Source organism: Nycticebus coucang, chromosome 11 (assembly GCF_027406575.1).
Source record: "Nycticebus coucang isolate mNycCou1 chromosome 11, mNycCou1.pri, whole genome shotgun sequence".
NCBI classification, from domain to species: Eukaryota; Metazoa; Chordata; class Mammalia; order Primates; family Lorisidae; genus Nycticebus; species Nycticebus coucang.
The window spans coordinates 12,575,486-12,593,649 of NC_069790.1; the positions used below are offsets into that span (position 1 = coordinate 12,575,486).

The 18,164-nt window shown below is 43.0% G+C and overlaps 1 protein-coding gene and 1 non-coding gene across 7 annotated transcripts in view; one reads left to right on the forward strand and one right to left on the reverse strand.

The window, feature by feature from the left end:
- HECW1 (HECT, C2 and WW domain containing E3 ubiquitin protein ligase 1) overlaps positions 1-18,164 on the reverse strand; it is a 458,920-nt gene that overhangs the window by 366,004 nt on the left and 74,752 nt on the right. The window lies entirely within an intron of this gene.
- LOC128560552 (U6 spliceosomal RNA) lies at positions 1,285-1,393 on the forward strand. The gene has a single exon (XR_008373047.1). It is a non-coding gene; the product is annotated as a U6 spliceosomal RNA (small nuclear RNA).

The window sequence follows — 18,164 nt, forward strand, 5'->3', positions numbered from 1 at the left end:
TCAGAACACAGGTTCCTCACAGATTTAGACCTTAAGTGCAAAAGAGACAGTGCTGCCCAACAGTCAAGGGCTCCAAAGAGGTCAAGAGCAACAGGAATTGCCAAACGGAGGCGTCCCCCACACCTAAACCACCAATGGATGTGGAGCCAGAATTCATACTAGCAAAGAGACACACACACTTGCTCCGCCCTAACAAAACTTGACAGCACAATTTCCCTGGACTAGTAAATCCCAGAAGGCCCAGGAGAGGTGAATAGGTATGATGTCCTTGGAATACTGCCACGTCCAGACCCATGGGACTCTCAGGAAGAGACTCCACCAGGAAAGTCAGCAGGCGAAACAATGGGAGACTCTGAACCCCAAGAACTCAAAATAATAGAACAGCCTGATGAACTTTTCCAATAAGAATGCCCCTTTTCATATCATGAATTATCCTGGAAAAAAAAAGAAAAAGAAAAAGATGAATGAATGTTATTAAATTGCTCAAAGAGATAAGTAAGAAATAGAAATCATAAGATAATAACAGGACCTTTGGAGAAAGAACAAGTTGATTTGCAAAAGAACCAAAGGAATCTATATATGACCTAGCTAATCATTGAATAGGGAGCTCAGAATGGGTTGAAAGAGCAGAGTGCAGAGAACAAAGCCTATTGGAAGGAAAAGAAGAGAAAATCACCCAGAGAATAGAAACTAGGAGGGCTTCCGTAATGTGGAAGAAGAATGAAAATGTCCACCACATATTAACAGTTATTCCAGAAACTTAGAAAATGGGAGAGGGGCTGCTGGAAAGGATGATGATAGAAAAGTTACAGATGTGAAGAAAACAGAATTTGCCTAAAATTGAGGGAGCACAGCAAGTCCTGATGAGAATAAATTAAATAAACCCACACGTAGATACAGCATAGTGGATCTGCAGAATACAAAAAAACACCTACTTCTTTTTTTTTTGAGACAGAGTCTCACTCTGTCACCCTGGGTTGAGTGCTGTGATGTCACAGCTCACAGCGACCTCAAACTCTTGGGCTCAAGTGATTCCCTTGCCTCAGCCTCCCTAGTAGCTGGGACTACAGGTGCCTGCCACAATGGCCAGCTAGTTTTTTCTATTTTTAGTAGAAATGGGGTCTCCCTCTCCATCAGGCTGATCTTGAACTCCTGAGCTCAACCTATCTGCCTGTCTTGACCTCCCAGAGTACTAGGATTACAGGCGTGAGCCACCACACAGGCCAAAAGACACCCATGTTACTAAAGAAAAGTTAAGGAAAGGGTATCTTAAAAGTAACGGCAGGGCTCCCTTCGGCAGCACATATTCTAAAATTAGAACTGATACCAGAGAGGAACAGCATGGCCCCTGCGTAAGGATGACACACAAATGCGTGTAACTTTCCATGTTTTTTTTTTTTTTTTAAGTCAGGAACAGAAAGTTAAACACCGCATGTTCTCACTCATATGTGGAAGCTAAAAAGAGTTGCTGTCATAGAAGGGAAAAGTAGGACAGAGGATACGGGAAGAGGGGATGGGTAAGAGGCAGGGAGAGACCGGGAGAGATTTGCTAAAATCTCAGCTAGACGGGAGGAATAGGTTCTGGTGTTCTATTCCACTGCAGGGTAACTACAATTAATAACACAGTTTTCCACTGGAAGGAGGATAGTGAATGTTTCCAACCCAAAGATCGGTAAGTGAATTACCCTGACCACTACACAAGTCGTGTATGGAAGCACCACTAGGTACCCCCTGAATGTGTACAGTTATTGTCTATTTTAAAAAGTAAAATAAAATAAAGTAATGGCAATTAGGAAAAAGCACACTGTTACAAAGCAGCAAAGGACTTCAGAAAACAGTGTAATAATATATTCAAAGTGCCAAGGGAAAAATAACAGCTAGCCTAGAACCTTTCTAAGTTGACCACCCAAGGTGGATCAAACTGGGAGACATTTGGAGGTGGTCGACATAAGGAACCAGGCCTACTGTATGGATACATACATGTGGTGCAAGTCCTGTCTGTGAAAATCAGGTCAATTTAAGAAGGTGGTCCACGTTGGGAGGTGGTCAGCTCTGGAGGGTCTACTGCACTTAGGAAGTCTGTAATTTAAGAGTGAGGGTAGCGCAAATGTAACAAAGGCCCGGAGAGTTTCCCACTCTAAGGAGCTTAAGGATTATTTTAGCACAAAGGATATTGAATTTAGAGGTGAGTTGTGTTTAAGAAGCCATATAAAGCAAAGAAACTGGCAAACATTTTGATTCATCTAAATATGAACTGATGGGTGAAAATAATGATAAATGACCAGACTTGGAAGTTTATAAAAAGAAAGAAAGAAAAGCAGCCTCAAGTATGGGAAGTGGAGGGGGAGCGAGCCATGGTAAGGCTTCTGTGGTGTTAGAGGGCAGTACAGAGATTAATTAACTTCAGAGTTTGTAAAGTTAATTATGCCTCGTAAAAACGGAAAGCTAACCGCTAAAAGAATTGAAATAGAACGCATTACTTTCCAAGCCAGTAAGGGATTAAAGGGAGAGAGAAAGCTACAAAGAAAATGTGGTTGATCCAAGAGAGAGCAAAGAGAGAAAAAATAAAAGACAAAAAAAGCACGGTAGGCCTCCTTTAAAAAAATTTTTTTTTTGCCAACCTTCCCCTTGGCACTCCATTTTCCTCTCCTTTCCTCTGACTACCTGACCTCTTGATTTACAGAAATGTCGAAGCCTTCTGGAAGGTGCCCTGACCTCCTGCGGCCAGCTGGGGAGTCTCCTCGTCTGCACAGCCCGAAGATGTTTCCTTGCCCGTGTGCATGGCAGGGCTTGTCTCAGTAATGATTCCTGTGTTTCCTGTGGTCTTTAACTTGCTCTCCGTTCCAAAGGATGTGTTCCCCCCACCCCCGGCCCACTGCCTAGAGGGATTAAAACCAGGAAAGGGTCACAGCCCTTGTAAAACGAGTTTCTTAGTCTCCAGGGAGCAGAAGGGGCTCTGGGGAGGAAAGGATCTTGGATGTGGAGGGGAAACAAGGCTGGAGGACTTGCCCAGAGGAGCAAAAAGGCTGATTCCACACCCCCTTTCCCTTGAACTGTGTATCCCCCAAACAATCCAGCAATCCGGGACAGTCCCCACACCTCCACCCTGAAATGAGAATGAGGGGCTTATATATCTTGGGTGGGGATAGTGACCTTGCCCACTGACCAAGATGCAATGGAGGAAAACCAATTGGAAATTTTTCTGCCAGCTATGAAGCAGTTGTGGTCCCAGGACTGCTGTGCACTGCACACCTCAGGGGCATTCATTCACACAGCTTGGGAAGTAAATGCCAGCCCTGGAGTTGTGTAGTGTGCAAAATGCGCAGCATGCCTGGTACTAACACAGTGAGCCTTGTTTCAACCCCCTGCATCCTGATGGAGACTCCCTCTTTGACCAACTCTAGTCAAGGCCCTCTGAACTCTGTTTTCAAGTAGGCATTGGCCTAGGAGAACTTCAACTTGTACCACAAATGAGTTCATCCACCCACCCTATACACACAGAAAAAGACTTGAACAAACACTAGCATGGTTCTATCAGCTAAGGCAGCTGTGTTCCCAGGATGGCAACTCCAGCCCCCTTAAAATGTCCGCCTGAGAAAACTCAGTGCTGCCAAAATAATTTATTGTTTGTTCCAGCCGACACCTGAGGATTGGCCTCTAAGCTCACTTTTACTTTCAAAAGTTTGAAATTATAAATCCTTCCCCGCCCCTTTGAAACATAAATCTGCTAACACCCGGCAATGTTTCCTCAAGGACCTGGGGGCAAACATCCAAGGAGATGGCTCTCCTGTCTCCCAATTCCTGTGGGAGAGCCTAACTTTGAGGGCAGCTTGCTCCAACTTGCAAAGCTACTTCCTGTCCTAAAGATAGGAGACGTGTGTTTCTCCATGGAAATGCCAGTTAACAAACCAACCTGGATGGCCTAAGTTCATATACCAACCCCCATCTCCTCTTTAGCACACATCAAGTTTAGGGGTCTCCCACCTTCTGTCTAGGGGAGTTAGGCTCAGTCTACACGGAGGGCTCTCGCATCCTGCAGTAGCGCTGAATAGGAGCTTAACTAATGTTCAGCTTTGTTTTTCTCTGACCATCCCCAGCTGGGGCCAAAAGTTCCATGAGTGCAGGGCTGTGCCTGTCTTATATAGTCAGCCATCACCAGAGTGAAGATATTCAACAAATATTAGTATAATGAATAAACAAGTATGGGCACAAGGTTTGTTTCACTTGATCTGCATTGAGATAGTGAGTTGCTACCATTAACTGCCATCTTGCAAAAACTACAAATCCACAAAGAAAATGACTTGGGGTTTCTTGAACAACATCTACTGCTGATTAAGAAATGGAGTGGGGCAACTTGTTGGGACCCCTTCCATTGTGTTGGAAGCTTTTCTATTATCTTCTAATAAACTATCATTCTATGGCTTCTGCTAAGTAAACAAAAAAAAGAAAAAAAGAAAGAAAAGAAATGGAGTGATTTCACTGCTTTGGTTTTCTTATCCTTACTCAACAAACTATACACGAGTCGTACAAAATGGTATTCAATTCCAACCTTTCCTCTGAGATTTCCTTATGATAATAATGAACTTTCACAATTATGGAGCAAGAAAATTCTCTGCTTTGACACCTCCTGGTATGTATTTACTATGGCGCAGAGGTATAAAATTTCTAACGACAACCTGCCAAGAATTACAGAAATTATTCATACCTTTAGCTAAATAGTCACAACTGGCACCCTTGTTAAACAACATTTTGTCTGTGTAATAACAGCTTCAAAATAAATCTTTTGTGTAAGACAAAGAGAGGGCATTTATAATTCAACTTGTGCTTTTTTTCAGTAATATACTCCTAAACATAATGAATACAAGACATTATCTAATAGCAAGAACTGTCAGCTATTAAATACAAGTAACTTACAAAGTAGGACACATATGCAGAGGGATTTTATCATCAAAATGCAAGTATACTTGTGCTATGTCACTGGGACAGCACATAGCCATGTGAAAAGTAGTGTGGCTTAACTTTTGCAAGAAACAAAAACATTCCTATCCTTTGTTCAGTAATCTCACTCCAGCATTTATCTTTAAGGAATATCCCAGAAGGAGGAAAAGAAATAAGGTGCGGGATGTTCGCTGCCATGCAGTTTGCAAGATTACACAGAAGAGGAAACTGAGAGTGGACTGTTCCGATACATTATGGAATAGCAACTTATCAGAGCATTTTACAACTATCAGAAACAATGATTATGAAGATGATGTAGCAAAATAAAATCATTTGAAATGTTAATAGAAGTATAAAAAGTAGGGAGAAAAATTGTATCAATACTGTGATTATAACTTATAATAATTATCCATGCATCTGGACCTGGAAAGACATATGCAAAAAGAAAATAATTTTCTTCTTTCTTTCTTTTTTTTTTTTTTTCGAGACAGAGCCTCAAGCTGTCACCCTGGGTAGAGTGCCGTGGCATCACAGTTCACAGCATCCTCCAACTCCTGGGCTCAAGCGAGTGTCCTGCCTCCACTGCCCAAGTAGCTGGGACTACAGGCGCCTGCCACAACGCCCAGCTATTTTTTGGTTGCAGCTGTCATTGTTGTTTGGTGGGCCTGGGCTGGATTCGAACCCGCCAGCTCAGGTGTATGTGGCTGGCGTCTCAGCCACTTGATCCACAGGTGCCGAGCCAGAAAATAATTTTCTGTTTAATTCTATAATTATTGTCAGTACTGCTGTAGTGTTTTTTTAGTGTCCAAAACCCCCAAAATACGTATGCACAAGTTTTTAGAGAAGAGAGAGAGCCTATAAGGCATAGATCTTGACCAAAATCTGTGAGAAACTCAACAGCAGCATGCAGAGCACAGGTTCTATGCCTAGACTCTCAGTGTTTGAATTCTGGCTGTGCCACTGACTAGGTAGGTATCCTGGAGCAAGTTACTCAACCTCCATGGGCCTTGGTTTTCCCATCTATAAAGCAATACCTACTTGTATTTCATATCATTACTATGAAATGAGTAAGCGCTTCAATTGTATCTGGAGTGCCGTGAATGGTTCAATGTCGATTAAGCATTATTTTTATTGTTATCAAGAAATTTCTTTACACAGAAGACTCCTTTCCACAAATTTCTCCAAAGCTCTAATAAATAAAATGAACTTCAATTCTACCTGAGGATTAAGTCACGTTCACTTCACACGCACTATCATTTAGTGAGTTCTTTAAATATATTCGGGCATTTAGAAGTTTTTTTTTCCATACTAATTTTAGTGAAATCTTCATGCGTACAATTTTTTTCATTTAGCAGCAAGAATTCAGTACAGATATTTTGCTTCACACAAGACCATTCTCTGGACCTAAGTCATTGCTGATGAATTCTCTAAGACTCTCTAGCTTAGGGCTTCGGAGAATTGCTAAATTTCTTTGGTGACTTTATTCAGGAAAAAGGTGTGGGTAGTGTGATTTTTGAAGACAATTGCAGCTTTACCAAATGTGTACCTTAAATCATAGATCTACTCTGGGGAATGTTAAGATGAATTAATGCTGGCTGTTCCGTTACTGTTTTTCTTATAATAATGGTCCTAAGAATGCTACGGGTTTAGAGGTAAGTACGGATTGCACAGTCTGGATTCTCAGTTCAGCTTCTGGCGTCTTTCCTCCTTCACCAGGGACATGTACAGAAATCATCTCTGCACATTTTGCCTTTACAGAGTCCTGGACGTCCATTGTCTCAACTATAACCTTGAACAAAGACTCAGAATATGTATTTCTGTCTTCCAACACTGCCCCTGTGCACCCCCGCCCCCACCCCCACACACTGGAGTCCTGTGATTGGAACTGCCTCTTCCATTTGGACTGTCCCCTAACTCACCACACAGAGCTAGCAGAGGGACTTAGGTTAGCCAGTCAAGGAAAAGGAACATTAAAGGCCAGTGTGTGATGGACTTGAGTCCAGCCTAGACTGAGGCTATTACTTTCTGACCATGATCTTCAGACTAGGCACACACACAACTCCCTTTTCACAACTGCCCTTCTCCCATGCTTCAAATTAACACAGGTATGTCTCTTCCTTACTGGGAAGCTTACATTGATTATGGGCATAAAAATCCTCTGGAAAAAGAAGAAAGGGTTCTTGTGATCGAGTCCTTTGTGAAGCTTCCTTCTATCAAGATACTTTGGTAAGGCTTCCTGTCTTCTAACTCTTTTTGTTAAGAGCAAACCATGAACACACACAATCAGAGATGAGCATTTTGGCCCATGTTGCTGTGGTCATTAATAAGATGTACTATTAAAAGAAATAAGATGTACTATTGAGTGGGGAGGCAGAAGAAATAAATAATAACTTTTTGCCTCTTTCATCTCCCAGCAGAAGCCAAATAATGCCCTGCTCCTGACGGAGATGCCCTAGGAGCAAAGAGGAGGGCAGAGTACAAAATATCGGCGGCAGAAGAGCCCTATTTCTTCTGTTTCATCAGACAAGAGAACGTGGCAAAGCTCCACGCCTTACCTATGTAAATATCTTAGAAGGAGAATTCAGAGGTGGGACTGGGACAGTATCTCAGCAACACATGCAAACACAGGCCTATTGGAAGCTAAAAAATAGGAAGGGAGGATTTTCTGACAGTAAATCTGATTTGGCTGATTCGTTTGCCAAAGAGGATTGGCTTTGCAAATTTGGTTAAAAGGTGGGCATCTTGCTAATTGAATGACATAAATGAGCTAAAATCTGCCACTCTTTTAAGTTTTTGACAAAAACATTTAAAATGTAATTAAAAATGACTGCATCACATGAGCAAATTATTGGCAAAGGTGTACTTCAATTAACAGTATTTTAATCTTAACCTTTTCTAATAATACTGATCGATCGAAGAAAGCACCTCTAATGAAAGAATACCAAGTACAACTAATAGTCCTTTGGGAGCCTTTTGTGGTAAACATGTCAGAAACTGGGAAAATGACTAGTTTGGGCCAAGCAAGTCCTTTTGAGAATCAGCTGGTTCTAAAACTTTAGAAAATAAATCGAAAGAGAACCTAATCAATTGTCAGATGATAGAATCTAAAAAATAATTTTTGTGATTTTCTGCATGAGCCCGAGAAGGAGTTTTAAAAATTGAGCCATGAGAGATTTCTTTCATTCCTATCTACTTATTCACAGATCATTTCTATAACCCCAACCAAATATAAACAGAATTAAAGCTGAAAATTAGTCTTCCAAACTAAACATGTACATCCATAACTGATGTTGAAAACTGTCCCATGCAGAAAGAATAATAATACTCATTCATGAGTACTGACCAGTGTAGAAATAAACGCTCCTTCCTTCTCAGTACAAAATATATTTCTAATACAATGTTATATTTTTCCTATAAAAATTAAAAACATACTATGTTGTGATCAATATTGGACTAACTGTAAGTGAAAGAATGTATTGATTCAGGTATTTCTAACATATGGGAAAACTCTATGTTTATAATTTTAAAAACTAAATTCCCACTTATGTACATATTTTTATTGGAGGAAAGTATGATACAGCAATCATGAGACTTCTTCCTGCATCAGAATATATTTTTAGAATAAAATTGAATGAGGTTGGTGAGACGGTTGGTAAGTTCCAGGGGAAAAGTCCATAGGAAAGTGTCCGTGACGGTAAGAGTGCCAGATAGGTTGGCGCCTACGCTGCCAATTCTTTCGGGGAGAGTAAACTGGCGCCCACAGGGATATGGAGAAGACTATGTGTGAGTCAGAGTTGGGGAGTGTGGGTGTAGGGGGGATATATGGGTGTGTGAGAATGTGAGAGTGAGTCGTAGGAGTGTGTGCAGAGGAGTGGATGTGCATGTGCCAGTGTATATGTGAGTGTGTAAGCGTGTGACAGTGTGTTGTGTGAATGTGAGTGGTTGTGCATGTGTGTGCGAGTGAATGTGGTGTGTGAGTCTGTGTGTGTGTGTTGAGGGTCAAGAGGGGCAGAACCAGGAAAGGTGTGAGTGCTCATAGCTGGGCCGAACAGGGCAGCGGAAGCTGCAGGGTGTCCAGGGCTCAGAGCCCACGCCTGCAAAGGGAAGCCTGCATTTGGTTTAATGCCCCGCTGTCACCATCTTGGAATCCTTAATAATTTTTGCAGAAGGGATCCTGCATCTGCCTTTTTCACTGGGCCCCATGGTTACGTAGCCAGCCCTGGAAGAGGTTTCCCTGGGTCAGAGGATCCCTGGCTGCCTTCCCGAAGAAGCACCCCAGCACCCTCACTCCGCCATCCCCGCCCTGTGGAGATCACTCTCTCACTGGCCACTCAGTGACGCTAGTTATTCTCCTACAAGGAGTTGCACCTGCTCTTTACCCAGCAGCATCTTCTGTAGATTGAGGAAGGGTGAAATCGCTCAGAGCTGGGCAAGTGGAGGCTGATCAGCAGAGGCAGCCACTGCTCTGTGCCAGGACACAGCCCACCCCTGTACACACCCCTAGGGTGGCTGTTGACCATCAGACAGCATAGCTTTGTAGAAGGCTATGTAGAAGGCTTTGTAGAAGGCTTCCTCTCTAGGTGGCAGGAAACCTTTTGGGGGCAACAGAGCCTTTCTCTAATTTTCTTAAAGTCATTGTGTAGAAAAGCTGTTTCCTCCCTCACTTAATGAGTGACTACCACGCTAAGTCTGGGAGGCCTCACCCGTGCCCTCAAAATATGGGATAATCTGTTTTCTTCCTTTCTCTTCTTTCCTAATTTTCTTGAGTGTACACAGAGTAAGAAATATTTTCCTAAAAGTTCTACTTTTGATTACATCACCTTATACAGAGTACACTGGGACCGGGGATGGGAGCTTTTTATGTTTCAATTAATAGGCCTTTTTTCCCCTTTCTTTTCATGAAGAATTTAATTCACTGGACAATGCAAATGAGTTTGAGAAATATGAAGCTGGCCTTGAAATAGCTCACTGATCTCCTATACAAGCAGCGCTTCTGTGAAATGGACACACACACACGCTCAGATGCTTAAAAGAAAAAAGCACTCAAGTGGAGGGGGAAAAACAAAATCTGTTTTTAAATGCAGTTTAATTTTTTATCACTCTCCAAGGTCCATGAACGTAACATATTATAAATTATTCTTCATATGAGTTGTAAAGCCACTGTACATTTAAATGTAAGGTATGTAATGCAACCCCAAAATCTAATTAAAAACTTGTGAAAATGACTCCATAGCAGTGCACGTTGTGAAAGGAACCATCAAAACCCATCCTTTCAACCATTAATTCTACTCTCATCCTATGTAAATAGGAAGGAGAGAAGTGGCCAGAACCATCAATCTATTCATGCAATTCACATGCATTATGCAAAACCAAAACCAGCCAATAAACTCGAAAAGAAGGACACCATTTATCAAATTACAAAGTGTCAAAAAGATATATTTATACCACTGAGGGGATATTTATCAAAAGTAAGGATATTATCGCGAGTAAGATGGGAAGCTACCTATGTTATAATGTTTAGGGGAAAGGTTGGGCTACAGAAATTCATATTTAATCTTAACAGTTGGGGAAATATTTCTATCCAAATGAAATTTAAAAAATATAAAGCTAGTGAATGATGCCCCATGATCATATCAATGTACACAGCTATGATTTAATAAAAAAAAAAAAAGAAATTTAAAAAATAAATCATAGCCAAATGCTGACATTGGTTGTCAGAAGGTGGTGCCATTAAGGGCAATATTTTTCTGGTTTATTTGGCTGTATTTTCCAGTTCCTAGGATAAGCATGGGTAACTTACAATTAGGAGAATTAATCGAAGATTTATGTAAGAAGAACCGGCAGTTCTTTCTTAAAACGTATTTTTATTTATCTGTTTTCATTCATACATATTAGATGTACATATTTTGGGGGATACGCGTGACGATTTGATACGTTCATATAATCAGATCAGCGTAATTGGGATAGCCATCAACTCATTTATCTAGGAACACCTGAATTTTTCTCTTCTAGCTAGTTTGACATGTACAACCGATTAATGTTAACTAGAGTCACCTTACTGATCTATTGACCACCAAGTCATATTTCTTCTAAGCGAATTATATACTGCTTTGTAAAGAAGGAGCAATTATTGGCTAAGCCATCAAAAAGGTATTTTTCACCATGTGTTTTCCATCAGTTCTCGTAATCTGTTGCATAATGTGAGATCCCTATATTACTGGGGAATATTCAGTTCTGCTAAAGAAGATGAGAAATGCAAATTAAATGGGTGAAGCACACAAGCAATGTAAGCCATGCACAGTGAGTTGAGAGGGGAGACATGCGGGACGTGTCACGCCCAGATCATGAGTAAGCAAGCGGCTTGCAAGGCACAGGCAGAATTCATGATATCTGCTGAACACTGACAGTAAATTAGAAACTTAAAATGCAGAAAATAGAAAATGGGGCATACGATGGTACAAATGTAAGCATCTCTTAGATGTAGAAAAGGACGGACAGATCGGGTCATGGAGATGCCGCCTGTGGGTGGCAGCTGGGTTATGCCTGACTTCACTTACCCATTGGTGACACCCAGCATGTCCAAGTATGTCCCCACCCTGGCTCTACACGTGCTTTGCCCAAGAAACGCAATTAGAAGCCACGGCTGTTTAGCCGCTGATGGGCAAGTCTATAGCTATGCTGGCCCTAGCTCTCACTGGGGAAGGCTGCTGCAGCAGAGAGACAGGGCTCCTGGACAACTTCACAGGATTCAGGTGGTGTGGGCCTGCGTGTATACATATAAACCGCAGATGTGTGAAGCTTTCCCATTGTTTGTGTTTTAAATTGATTTAATAAACTGTAGTATCCAGCATCTTAATTTAGTCTGTGAGCATTTCTGTTTGGTGACTTCTGGGATAGCTTGCCTGGTACATACCTGCACAAAGGCCCCGCCCCCCATGACATCTGAAAGGGGGTGGCGTTCTTATCTTTGACAGAATGGTACTTAAGACAGATCCAAGGTTAGGGTTTGGTATGAGGTCCCACAGTGACCTATTAATAGTCAGAAGCCAAGACTGGATCTAAATCAGGGAGGAATAAATAGTTTGTGGAGAATAATTCTTTATAAACTCTGAAGCTTGGATAAGGTAAAGGATGAGTTTAGAATATGGCAGGCAGAGCATTTCAGGAAGAAGGGCTATCTGCAGATGGGCTTGTTTGAAAACCTTAAGAGTGTTCCACTGGGGATGGCTGGATGAGGGGCCATTTCTCAATCTATCCCATAGCAGCAAGCTCTCTGGTCCTTAGACAGAGCCTACAAAGATGAAGACTAAAATTATTTATCAGTAAATGCATTACTGATCAACTGAAAACTTTATGAGAAATAATTCTCAATCCAAGATTCCCCCGTACCAATGTATTTCATTGTTATTATTCCTTTGAAAATCCTTCAAGCTTCTCGGGATTTAGTGCTATAATGAAGAAATGCATTATCCTCCTCCTTTCCTGCTGTGACTATAAAATACATTTCTTCAGCTGTGACCACGGGGGGTGTGCAGGGAATGTCAGAAGTGAATTTATTTGCTTTGAATCCACTCAGCAAGTCTTCCTCTCTCCTCAGATTGACTCCTGAAGTGTTAAATATTCACCGCTGTTAATAACCTTCTCTATATTAGAAAAAAAACAATGCACAAAAGCTCCAAGGTTCAAAACACGTTGCTGGTCTGCTATTGTATTCTCTGTCAAGGGCACCGCTGGAATTGAGCACTGAGGAGGCCCTGAGTGAGATTTTGTGAGCTGTGCTTGCTTAAAGCTTGCTTAATTGCCAAAAATGTCTTATCAACTTCCATTGCTGATTATGCATTTGACATAACATGGTAGAAGCCCTCTTTTCCAAAATGATGGGTCGATTAACGGGAAAGGTTTTTAAGCAGCGAGTCACTAAAAAAGAATAAAACACCTATAACTTTTACTTTTAACTCCAAATATTTAGATGGTCTATGGTATTTGGAAATAACTTTTCATTAACCAGAGTATTGTATAGGCACATCCAACTTGGTATGATGAGAGGTAAAGAATCTACTGAGTCACAAAAAACAACACACACCTTGTCTAGAACTGCATTCAATCCAGTGCCCACCGAACATCCCTCACCTGATCATACCACAAGTTTAGCTGACCCCATCATCAGGATATTTGTTATATTTGTCCTATATTTTGTCACATTTAGTCCTTCCTACAAGATGTGTGTCAGAGGACTGGAAAGAGCAGCAGTGGTGTCTTTATTGAGTCTATGAATGGGATATACAAACGTTTTGTGCCTGTTTGTTAACAAACGAAGCCATACATGTGGCCAAATTCTGTCTGAGACTTGCTTCTGTTGTAGCATCCCACTTTTTCATGCAGTTATGGAGGAGAAGGTGACCAGCACTCACCTACCTCTGAATGTTGGAGCTTACCCATAATTACCAAAAGAACCTGTTGGTCAAATTGACTGAGAAGGCAACCAAGGAAAGCTTTAAGGAATTTGAAATAAATCCAGTCACTTAAAGAGTATCATAGTTAAAATAAAAAAAAAAAATTATACATGAAAAGCCCAAATTCAGGGACAGAGACAAGATGGCGGACTGAAGCCAGCTTTCAACAAAGGCTCCCGTCCAGAAGGAGAGTTAAGGGACAGGAATTTAGTAAGTATCCTGGTGGACTTGAGCCTCACCAAGAGAGAAGGCTGAAGAACGCACATCAACACCGCTGAGGCAAGTTGTGATCACAAGGACGCAAACAAAAGGTACAAAATCCACCACCAAGCGGACGGGAGTCCCCCTCCCCCATGAGACCGGCTCATGAGCCCCACAATTGAACAAGTGGGCAGAAATTAAAGGCCCTCCCACTACACTCCACGGGAGAGACCTTCTAAAAACTGGACCTACCTCCCCTACTGGGGTGCCGTGGCGTTCTCCTGCCGGACATAGGGCTGAATAAAACTTTGGGAATCCTTTGCCGGCAACCCTGAATCCCCGGCGCTCCCCTCCCGCCCACTGAGATCCGGAGGCCTGTCCCCCAGGACTTCGGATCCTTGGGTGATTTCTCAAGGGGAGTGGACAGTCCCCGAGTTGCGACTGGTCAGCATTGACTCTGAGGCGCGCCGAGTGAGGAGAGGGCACCGGGCTGAGGGGGAGTCACGCCTCGCGGCACTTCCCTGCGGTGCAGTGCAGCAACCCTCCCCAGGCATATGGGGCCCAAGACTGAATCAGACTCTGGCCTCCCCGCTGAGAGCTGAGAGCCCCTACTCTCACTCGGGGTCTGAGGGCCTATCCCCCAGGAGTTCGGATCCTTGGGTGATTTCTCAAGGGGAGTGGACAGTCCCCGAGTTGCGACTGGTCAGCATTGACCCTGAGGCGCGCAAGTGAGGAGAGGGCACCGGGCTGAGTCACGCCTCGCGGCACTTCCCTGCGGTGCAGTGCACCAACCCTCCCCGGGCATACGGGGCCCAAGACTGAATCAGACTCTGGCCTCCCTGCTGAGAGCTGAGAACCCCTACTCTCACTCGGGGTCTGAGGGCCTATCCCTCCGGAGTTCGGCTCCTTGGGTGATTTCTCGAGGGGAGTGCACAGTGCCTGAGCTGCGTCAGGTCAGCGCTGACTCTGGGACACGTGAGCGAGGAGAGGGCACTCTGCTGAGGGGAAATCAAGCCTTGGCGGCACTTCCCTGCGGTGCAGTGCAGGAGCCCTCCCCGGACCGTAGTATTGCGTGAAACTGAACGAAACTCTAGCTTCCCCCCGCCCCACTCCCAATCGGGGTCTGGGGGCCCATCCCCCAAGAGTTCTGATTCTTGGGGGACCTCTTAAGGGGTGTGGACCCAGCACAAACTGCGGCCGCTCAGTGCTGACTCTGGGGCGCGGGACAGAGGAGAAAACGGTCGCCTGAGTGCCCACACCAGAGCAGCAGTTCCCTGGAGGTAGATCAACAGCCGTTTTTTCTTTAACGGCAGAACGCTCACTTCTGGATATTCTGAGGCCACACTCCCTGTCTCCCTGGGCAACCAGAGGAGGCCACCGGCGACAGGGCTCACAAACCCGGGAAGCTTCCAGGGCGGGGCCGACCCAGAGAGGTGTTCAGACGCAATTCTCCAGCAGCAAAGACGTTTGAACTCAAAACAGCCCGTCTTCTGTAGGCGACGACAGGAACAGAGACAGAACCTCACAAAGTTGTCTGTTCTGTTCTGTTCTGTTAGCAGCATCCATCAGGGACGGGGCTAAGCCTGAGTGAACACCTCCTTCCCATCACCTGCATCAAACACTCAAAGATGTCAGGCCCCATCTCCTCCTGCTAGATAGCGGCAGTCTGCGGGGGCCTGGCAGACTTCCTTGCGATTCAGGCAGGTGCAAACATCTGGAGTGTCTGTTCACTGCAGGCAACTGGGTTAGCCATCTGCAGAGATACCAGTGACTGGGTCCGACGGAGGGGAAAAGTGGGGAAGGAGACGTCAACCTTCCCAGACTGCTCTGTTTGCTGGGTGGCTCCTCCTGACTCCACGCTGCACTGGGGTGAGCTGTGTCAGAGGAGTCACCAGGCCCCTGTGATCCAGTTCCCAGAGACCTCTTGAACTCTTCCACCCGAGACAAGAGCCGATTGAGACAGTTGATTCGGACCTTTTGAACTGGGCTAATAGACTGAGGACTTTTCAGGCGGTGCCCTGGGTGTGCGATTGTAGGAAGGTTTGATTCTCCTTTTCCAACTGGGGCCAGAGGTGGGCAGGCGGGGTGACTTAATTGCTGATTTTTCCACACAGCTGAGACTTCAAGCCAGAGTAGAAGTTGCAATAGGATCAAACAGAAACCAGCTGAAAACAAGACAGAACCACTTTGCTCCACCACACCAGACAGGGCCCCAGTTTCTCAGGCCACAACACTGTACGGGCCCTCGATAAAACCCCAGGGGAAAAACCAAAGGGAGTAAACCATGGGGCGGAATCAGCGGAAAAACTCTGGTAACATGAATAACCAGAATAGATCAACACCCCCAAGAAAAGATACGGCAGATGTGATTGAAGATCCCATTCATAAACAACTGGCTGAGATGTCAGAAGTTGAATTCAGAATTTGGTTTGCAGACAAGATTAATAAAATGGAATTAGGAATTCGAGGAGAAATTCAAAAACTGTCTCAAGAATTTAACGAATTTAAAGACAAAACCACCAAAGACTTAGACACACTGAAACAAGAACTTACAGCCCTCAAAGATATGAAAAATACAGTAGAATCCCTCAGTAACAGAATGGAGCAAGCAGAAGAAAGGATTTCTGACATTGAAGATAAAGTCTTCGAACGCTCCCAATCTCTCAAAGAGGAAGAGAAATGGAGAGCAAAAACGGATCACTCACTCAGAGAACTCTCAGATAATTCGAAAAAACACAACATAAGGGTTATAGGAATTTCGGAGAACGATGAAGTGGCTGCCAAGGGCACAGAGGCCCTTCTACATGAAATTATGAAAGAAAATTTTCCAGACATGCCTAGAGAATCTGAAATTCAGATAGCAGACAGCTTCAGAACCCCAGCACGATTCAACCCCAATAAGCCATCTCCCAGACATATCATAATTAGCTTCACTAAAGTTAACATGAAAGAGAAGATTCTCAAAGCAGCCCGGCGAAAGAAAACTATAACGTACAAAGGTAAGAATATTAGAATAACTGCAGATCTCTCTGCTGAAACTTTTCAAGCAAGAAGAGGCTGGTCATCAACTTTTAATCTCCTAAAGCAAAAAAACTTTCAACCCAGGATCTTGTATCCAGCTAAACTGAGTTTCATCTATGATGGAGAAATTAAATACTTCAATGACATTCATATGTTGAAAAAATTTGCCATAAGTAAACCAGCTCTTCAGGATGTTCTCAGACCTATCCTCCACAATGACCAACCCAATCCTATACCACAAAAGTAAACTCACTCAGAAACTTCGGATCAAACTCCAACTTCCACACTGGCGAAAGGATTAAAAATGTCCACTGGACCTTTGAAAAACTCGATACCCAAAATTCCACCAGACTTATCAATACTCTCCATCAATGTGAATGGCTTAAACTGTCCTCTAAAGAGGCATAGGTTAGCTGACTGGATACAAAAACTCAAGCCAGATATTTGTTGCATACAAGAGTCACATCTCAACTTAAAAGACAAATACAGACTCAGGGTGAAAGGATGGTCATCCATATTTCAGGCAAATGGTAATCAGAAAAAAGCAGGTGTTGCAATTTTATTTGCAGATACAGTAGGCTTTAAACCATCAAAAGTAAGGAAGGACAAGAATGGTCACTTCATATTTGTTAAGGGTAATACTCAATATGACGAGATCTCAATTATTAATATCTATGCACCCAACCAGAATGCACCTCAATTTATAAGAGAAACTCTAACAGACATGAGTAACTTGATTTCCTCCAGCTCCATAATCGTTGGAGATTTCAACACTCCCTTGGCAGTGTTGGATCGATCCTCCAGAAAGAAGCTGAGCAAAGAAACCTTAGATTTAAACCTAACCATCCAATATTTAGATTTAGCAGACATCTACAGAACATTTCATCCCAACAAAACTGAATACACATACTTCTCATCAGCCCACGGAACTTACTCCAAAATTGATCACATTTTAGGTCACAAGTCTAACCTCAGTAAATTTAAAGGAATAGAAATTATTCCATGCATCTTCTCGGACCATCATGGAATAAAACTTGAGCTGAGTAACAACAGGAATCTGCATACCCATACAAAAACATGGAAGTTAAATAACCTTATGCTGAATGATAGCTGGGTCAGAGATGAGATTAAGAAAGAAATCACCAATTTTTTGGAACAAAATGACAATGAAGACACAAACTATCAGAACCTATGGGACACTGCAAAGGCAGTTCTAAGAGGGAAATTTATAGCACTGCAAGCCTTCCTCAAGAGAACGGAAAGAGAGGAAGTTAACAACTTAATGGGACATCTCACGCAACTGGAAAAGGAAGAACATTCCAACCCCAAACCCAGTAGAAGAAAAGAAATAACCAAAATTAGAGCAGAATTAAATGAAATTGAAAACAAAAGAATAATACAACAGATCAATAAATCAAAAAGCTGGTTTTTTGAAAAGGTCAATAAAATAGATAAACCTCTGGCCAACCTAATCAGGAAAAAAAGAGTAAAATCTCTAATATCATCAATCAGAAACAACAAAGACGAAATAACCACAGACTCATCAGAAAT